We start from the raw sequence: 8,764 nt of genomic DNA on the forward strand, positions 1-8,764 counted from the left end.
CACCTGGGCACACTGCTGGCTCATATTCAATCAACTGTCAACCAGCACCCCCAGGTCCCTTTCCACCTGAGCACTGTCCAGACACACCGTCCCCAGCTTACATCGATGCAGGGTGTTATTGCGGCCGAAGTGCAGTACTCGGCACTTGGACTTATTGAAGTTCATCCCATTTGATTCTGCCTATCCATCCAACCGTTCCAAATCTCTCTGCAGAGCCCTACGTCCCTCTAGCAGATCTACACACGTTCCCAATTTAGTGTCATCTGCAAATTAACTAATAAAAGACTCTAAACCCTCATCCATATCGTCAATAAAAATATTGAACAGAACTGGCCCCAGCACAGACTCCTGAGGGACACCACTGGTGACTGGTCGCCAGCTGGATGTGACACCATTCACCACCACTCTCTGGGCCCGGCCATCCAGCCAGTTCTGAACCCAGCAAAGGGTATTCCTGTCCAGACCACGGCCTGCGAGTTTGTCTAGGAGTACGCTATGGGAAAAAGTGTCGAAGGCCTTGCTGAAATCCAGAAAAACAACATCTACAGCCTTCCCTGCGTCCACTATCCGGGTTACCTGGTCATAAAAGGTGATCAGGTTAGTCAGACGTGATCTACCCCTCCTAAATCCGTGCTGGGTGGGTCTGATACCCTGGCCATCCTGCAAATTTTACATGATGACACGTAATATAAACTGTTCCATTATTTTGCCAGGTATAGAGGTCAGGCTGACTGGTCTATAATTGCCAGGATCTTCCTTTGCACCCTTTTTGTGAATGGGTATCACATTGGCCAGCTTCCAGTCATCCGGAACCTCACCAGTAATCCATGACTGTTGGTAAATGATAGAGAGTGGCTTTGCAATCTCATTTGCCAGCTCTCTCATTACCCTGGGGTGGATCCCGTCTGGTCCCATAGATTTATGAATGTCCAAGCATTTCAATAGTTCTATAACAGCCTCCTCTTGGATAATGTGGGGACCATTCTTTTCCCTAAAACCATCAACCAGCCTAGACAGACGGGAGTCTTGAGGGCAAGTCATCTTCCCATTAAAAACCGAGGCAAAATAGGCATTAAACACTTCTACCTTCTCCTCGTCTGCAAATACTAACTTCCCACCTTTGTCCAGTAAAGAACAAAGGCTGGTCCTACCTTTCTTCCTACTATTAATATATTTATAAAAACATTTTTTATTATCCTTAACAGCAGTCGCTATCCTGAGTTCAAACTGAGCTTTGGCCTCCCTAATTTTTTTCCTGCATACTCTAGCAGCCCTCTTGAATACTTCCTTGGAGACCTGACCCTTTTTCCAACTCTGATACGTCCTCTTTTTATTCCTAAGTTCCTCCAAGCTCTCCTTTCCCAGCCAGGCTGGACGTTTGCCCCGTTGACTGATCTTTCGGGATACAGGAATGGTTTGTTCCTGCACCCTCAAGATCTCTGCCTTGAAGTAAGCCCACCCTTCCTGAACTCCTTTATTTTTAAGGGTGGCTTCCCAAGGGACGCTCTGAATTAATCTCTTAAACAGGCCAAAGTCCGCCCTCCGGAAGTCCAGTGTACGAGTTTTACTGGTGCTCTTCCTAATATCGCCAAGTATTGAAAACTCTATTATATCATGGTCACCCTGCCCCAAACGACCTCCAACCATCACATCCCCCACCAGCCCATCCCTATTTGTAAATAACAGATCTAATGTAGTCCCTTCCCTGGTGGGTTCATCTACCAGCTGTAACAAAAAGTTATCCTCCATAGATTCTAAGAATTTTCTGGATTGCCCCTTTACTGCTGTATTAAGTTCCCAGCAGATATCTGGTAGATTAAAATCACCAACAAGAACAAGGGTTGATGATCTTGAAACATTGCACAACTGCTTATAGAATAAATCGTCTACTTCTTCTTCTTGATCGGGTTGACGATAACAGACTCCCAATATGATGTCGGCGTTGTTGGCCTTCCCCTTGATTCTTATCCATAAACCTTCAACACCTTCTTCCTTTGTTTCAATTTCAATGGCATTGAAGGTTTGCTTAACATAAAGAGCTACGCCACCTCCTCTTCTTCCTTTTCTATCTCTCCTGAAGAGTCTGTATCCAGCCAATGTAGTACTCCAGTTATATGAGTCATCCCACCACGTTTCCGTGATGGCAACTACATCATAGCTTTGCAGTTGTACCATGGCCTCCAGCTCTTCTTGTTTATTGCCCAAACTGCGTGCATTGGTATACATGCACCTCATCTGGGCAACTGAGTTCACCCCTATCTTACACTTGCAATTCTTGGGCCTATTTCCAGTTAGCTCAGCTGGTTCCCTTTCCCCCTTCAAGCTTAGTTTAAAGCAGTTTAAAGCTCGCTCAATGAGGTCTGCCAGTTCATGAGCTAAAATTCTTTTGCCCTTAATGGAGAGGTGTACCCCATCTGATTCCAGCAAAGAAGATGCTGTAAAAGTTTCGCCATGGTCATAAAATCCAAAATTATGTCGATGACACCAACCCTTAAGCCACTTGTTAATGATACGAATTTTTCTATTTCTTTCATCATTATCCTCCACCACCAAAGGGACTGAGCACATCACTACCTGTGCTCCTGCCTTGTCAATTATCTGACCCAGTACCCTGAAGTCCTTCCTGATTTCCTTAATGCTCCTCTTCTCGATCTCATCACTGCCAGCCTGAACTATCAGCAGTGGATAATAATCAGAGGGCTGAATCAGTCCAGGAAGTCTCTCAGTAATATTTTGTACCCGGGCCCCAGGGAGGCAACAAACTTCCCTGTGGGATGGGTCTGGTCGACATATAGGGCCTTCAGTTCCTTTCAGGAGGGAATCACCTACGACGATTACCCTTCTTTTCTTCTTGGTACTAGAGGTAATAACTCGTGTTGCAGGTGAAACATAATTAGGAGGTTCACTAGGCAGACAATTCTCTCCTAAACCATCTAGTTGTATCTCTGGATCCAATAACTCATACCTGTTCTGTAGTGGTACTTGGCTGGATGATGGAGGGGAGCAGATTTTTCCATTTTTACCACCCCTCACAGGGACCCATTCCCATTCCTCTTCATCCACCAAATGCCCTTCTAGCGTCTGAGAGTGGGAGGCATATAAATCCTCAGTCTCTTGATTAGTAACCTCCCTTAAAGATGATAGGGCTGAACTCCACCAATCTATTTCCCTTTCACTTTCCCTAATACTCCTTAATCTTTCTACTTCCTCCCTAAGCTCAGCCACCATTAAAAGGAGGTCGTTCACTTGTTCGCAGTGTAAACAGTTCTCCTCCACAGCACTCCCTGATGCCACCAATAAACTCAAACATTCTGGGCAGGGGTGGGTCTGTACACTCACATCCTTTTTGGAGGGCCCAACTTGATCACTTATACCAGCCACAGCTTTTGATCTTGTAGAAACCATTGTTAACAAACACCCCAGAAACAACCAGACAGTAGGGGATTCAAAATCCGGAGGTTCAGCAATCCGGGAATTCAGGAATCCGAGAGTTTAGGAATCCAAGGATTCTAAAATCCGAGGTTACAGGAGTCTAGGGGTTTAAAAATACAGAGATTTGGAAATTAAGGATCTAAAAATCCAGGGTTTCAGAGTTCCAGGAATTCTCCAGCAGTAAGTAGGCACCACAGAGCTGCTAAGGTAGTAGCAGCTTCGAGGGATGCAGAATGCAGGGAAAGGGAGCAAAGCACAGCTCCACAGAACAGCTCCACGACACAACTCCGCGGTACAGCTCCGAAGCTCACCTCCGCAGCACAACTCCACGGCACACCCCCACGGCACAGCTCTGCGGCCCAGCTCCGAGGCCTGGCTCCGCGGCACGGCTCCGCGGCACAGCTCCGCAGCACAACTCCGCGGCCCAGCTCCGAGGCCCAGTTCCGCGGCTCAGCTCCGCAGCACGACTCCGCGGCCCAGCTCCGAGGCCCAGTTCCGCGGCTCAGCTCCGCAGCACGACTCCGCGGCCCAGCTCCGAGGCCCAGTTCCGCGGCTCAGCTCCGCAGCACAACTCCGCGGCCCAGCTCCGAGGCCCGTTCCGCGGCTCAGCTCCGCAGCACGACTCCGCGGCCCAGCTCCGAGGCCCGGCTCCGCGGCACAGCTCCGCGGCAGTACTCCGCGGCCCAGCTACAAGGCCCGGCTCGGCGACACAGCTCCTCGGCACAGTTCCGTACCACAGCTTAGTGCAGGGTCACTGTCTTGTCCGCCATTAAAAAAAAAAAAAAAAAATTCTAACTGCAGTTGGAGAAAAACACATCCTACACTTATCCAGGCCACCCACACACATGACTGAACAATGTACAGATGACTTGAAAGCCTGAAAGTTTCAACGACCACAGGATTTGGAAAAGATGCTACAGAATGGAAGAGAAGAGCTGTGCTTAAAAAATGAAAAAGCAAGCAGAACTGCTTGGGCATTGCTTTGGTAGTGGGTTTTTTTCTCTTTTCCTTTTTTGTTAAGTTTTCTTTTTCCTTTTTTCCTATGTTTTCTATGAAATTAAAACTGGGAAGGTCTAACCTCTATTTCTCAGGATATTTATCACATGTCTACCCTGTCCACTGAAAAATTCTTGTCCCTCAGAAACAGAGTTCCAACATTGTTCAAAAAACAAGTGGGAAATGTCAGGCATGGCTGGAGGCCAAAATGGCAGGTTTCTGAACTGGTTAGGTTTCTGAACTGCCACTTCCCTTTCTGATACAACCAAAGCTACAGCAGATGCTGCTGTGCTGCAGGGGCATTTTTAGAAGGGGACCTTGGTGGAAGTGGTGCCAGCAGATGGCAATGGGATTTTGTCCAATGGCACACACAACATGGGACAGGTGAGAAAGACAGTGGGATCAGTGAGTATTTGCACCTTACCAAGACAGGGGTTGCATTCCAGGAAGGAACTTCTCGTTCTACCATTTCGATGCCCACAATTCCCAAAGACCATATGTCCACTTTGGGGCCACATGGTTGACCTGCCACCACTTCAGGCGCCAGCCACCCAGCAGCGCCGGCCACGGAGCTCCGTCTGCCCTGCTCAGGGCTGAGCTGAGCAAAGAGGCCAAAGTCAGCTGTGGAGAAAACAACAAACCATGAAAGCCAGCTCCAGTTAGGAAACCAAGCAAAAGAATTCCCCACTCTCAGGCTAACAATGTGCTGTTGGATCTCCTGGAGAACTGTCCATGCTCGATTTCCTTGGGGATTTAGCCAAGGGAGTATGGAATTGGCCACTTCCAAAAAATCCCAGGTTTCTTAACGCTCCTCACAGCAGTGGACTTCATTCCCCTGAAGCTTTAGATTGTAGCTCCCTCTGTCTGGAAGGGACACACACAGAGCAAGGCCACTCTTGACTGCTTGTGGCTCCTTCTACCTCTGTGCACGTTGCAACTGTGCCCTCAGCTCGCAGCAGGGGTCTCTGCACTGCCACCAGCACCATTTTTGGGGAGCTGGCAGTCACTCCAAGCAGCCCCACACCCACATCCCTGGAACGCTGCACCTGACCAAGAATATACTGACCCAGCTTGACAGAACCATCAGTTCTGAGAAGGATGTTGCTACTCTTCACATCTTGGTGGATGACGTGGTTTGAATGAAGAAAATCCAGTCCTTGCAGGCACTGAGAGAGAAAACAGAAAGAGGAGGGCAAAAATGAGTGATGTGATTTCATCACACAAGAAAGGAAGCAAAGAATCTAAAAGATTCCCTCTCCAGGGGAATGGGGAGTAATGGCAGAACAGTAATGGCCACTGAGAGGAAGAGCTTGCTGCTCCAACACTTGCAGAGCAGGACCTTTCTGAGGAAAGGCACGTCAGCTTTTGAAAGAGCAACAGCACCTGCTGGTGTAGGCTGTCCCCTGCAAACCAGCCAGGACGACTCCTGCTGCAGTGGACGTGCTTTTTCCATGCAGAGGACAAAGGAGGGGTTTTGAAAGGAAAAGTCCCTCCCTTTGGTGTTTAGGGGATCACGTTTGGGTGGGAGGCTGCATGGAAAAGATTTTCTTGCTGGCCTCAGCACAGGCTTGGATGTATCACACCAGTCACTTCCCAGAAGCAAAGAGCATTTTGGCTGCACTTCTATCCTTTTCAGCTGAGGACCGTGAGAAATGAGTCTTTTTGCTTTGCTGGTCATTTCATATCCTGCCACCAGCTCCTTTGCTTTTACTGGCAAGGAATGCAGTGAAGACAGACTCCAGGCAAATGTTTAGAGAGGCAAGGTAGAGAACAGCAAATAAAAAGACAAATACAAATACAAGAGACAGAGCGAGAATACAACAGCAGGAGATAAGAGTACTGGCACTGAGTACAGGGAGTGCAGGGGCACTGGCAGGCCTTTCACTTGAGATGCTTTTACTTGCCCATAGAATAGCAGCAACACAGAAACAAAGCTTGGCACGGGAAATCACTCCAGCTCTGAGCCCCCGTTTCCCAGACAATGCTGCCCAAGCCCTTGGAAACACAGATGGGATTGCGGACCTCCCGACTGATGGCTGCCATCTCATCTTCCGACAGGTAGGTCTGGCTGATGACATTGCTCAGAGTGTCTCCATCCATGTACTCCATAACCAGGGACAGTTCCTCACCCACAAGGTAGCTGAAAGAAGGAAACAAGGGCATGGAGATGAATGTACAAGGCTAGGTTGCTGTTTGGAAAAGAAGGGTTGATTCTTCTTTTCAGGTCCCTTTGAGACAAAGACAAAAAAAAGGAATAGACATTCCCTCTTGGCTGTGCATTGTTTGCCATCTGTGCAGTCTCAAGGAGAAAGGCACAGCTGCAAAAAAGGAGATGTCTTAGATGGGCAGTAAGCAAAATGTGCAGTTTAGAAACAGCCCAGGTAAAAAACCTGTCATGCATGGTGTTTCTGGAAAAAAGCACCTAGCCTTCCTGGCATGCATAGCAATGAAAACCAGTGGCAACAATCCAAGGGAAATCCTTGCTAGTTTACCTGGACATAGGAAGACACTTGAAAAAAATCAAGCTCTAAAATGAAGTGGTGGCTGTGAATATAGAGATCATTGATTTAGTAAGACACAAATCATCCGGGTTTTTGAACAATTTTCAAATACCATGTGCCAGCAAAGACTCATGCAGACAAAATGCAATCTCTTCCCATCCACTGGAGATGAAAAGAGCAATAATAATTAGCCAATAATTACAGCTATATTTTCTGCCACTGACCAAATTGGGATTTTACCTTGCATGTTTACAATATGTAAACAAACATTCATGGGACAAAAGCACAACTCACCTGTCTAAACAGTTAACCAGGTTGGGATTTCTATTCACCTTCATGACCATGAGTTTGTTGACTTTTAATTCCTCCTTCCTCAGTCCTTGAAGCTGTATTTTCTTGATGGCCACCTAAAATGACATTGAAAATCAGTAATTTGAGAGGTTGGTGGCACGAGACCACAAGGCACGTGGAGCGAGTGATTTTGCAATGACACAGCTGAGCTGTGCCAAACTGCCTTGTGATCAGGCACTGCAGTAATTAGGAACTGACATTCCAACAGCCCATTTCTCTGCTCCTTTGGGAGCCAGTTACAGGACATGTGGGGGCACTGACATTTTGCCTTGACCACTTGGTAACAGCAGTGTCTCAGTTATCATCCACAAACCTCTGACCACACTCTCTGCTGCTTGGTTTGGGATTCAGAAGAAGTAATCCATGTCTTAATACTCTGTGGATACATCTTGTGATATGGGCAGGGCTTAGGGCTTTCAGGGACGCCTTGCAGATCTCTCCCTATGTGCAGTTCCCAAGTGCAGCACTGCAGGTGTCTAAGGATCTGCCAGTAACTTTCAGATGGATTTGCTGGCAGAAATGAGAATTCAGGACTCTGAAGCTGTAGCCCCAAAGAGCAGGGAGGTGCTCGAAGGCACCACCTTTGTTTTAGCAATGGAGAGCGAGTGAGCGCGTCCTTCTCTGAACGGAACCGCTGCCCTCCGTGCCTTCCTTCCGGCAGCTGAGGAGGACAAAGTCCCAAATGTGTTTTGTGGGCTGGCACCAGTCTGTGCTTCTTGTGCCTTTTCAGCACAGCTCTGCCCAAAGCTCCAGCCACAGCTCACACCAGAGGGGAAAGCCCTCGAGTGCAGCAGAGTCTGCAGGGGCTGTTCACATTTACCTCTCCTCCTGTGGCACTGTCGAGTGCTCTATAAACGTCTCCAAAACTCCTAGAAACAAAACAGAAGCAAAGAAAGGAGAAGCCATTTAGACCTTGCAGTGAAAGCCAGCCCACACAGGAGATCTCTGCTGTAAATGCCTGCAGGACACTGGAAGCATGAAGATGTCTTTGACAATGCCTCCTGAGCACACCTAGAAATTCTGATCAGCACTGACAATCTAAGCCCAGTGCCTGAACACATTTGCAGTTTGTCCGACTTCACACTTGATACCTATTCCACCAGCAAAACACCTGATGCATAGTTTTGTACCATTAACATTGCTTGGACTCACCCACTGCCAATATTTTCCAGTTCAATGTATTTTAGAATAGGACTTTCCATCTTCACCATTCTCCCTGAGGGAAACAAAATGCAAGATGTTCACTTTAAAGCAGAGATCCCACCTTCTAGGAGATACAAAAGGCAGCCCCACTGTCTGGAGCTCTGAGCCTCCCTTGGTGGACAGCTGGCTAACAACAACAGGAACAGCAAGAAAAGAACAGCAGGCCCACAGCACAAGTGGCTGGCACAGAGACTGATTTCCAGCATCCTTTGAAGTGAGAGACATCTTGACAGCAGGCACACAGGGAAGCACAGGGAGATACATTCAGAGGAGACTGAGAC

This window comes from Melospiza melodia (assembly GCF_035770615.1).
Source record: "Melospiza melodia melodia isolate bMelMel2 chromosome 7 unlocalized genomic scaffold, bMelMel2.pri SUPER_7_unloc_1, whole genome shotgun sequence".
NCBI classification, from domain to species: Eukaryota; Metazoa; Chordata; class Aves; order Passeriformes; family Passerellidae; genus Melospiza; species Melospiza melodia.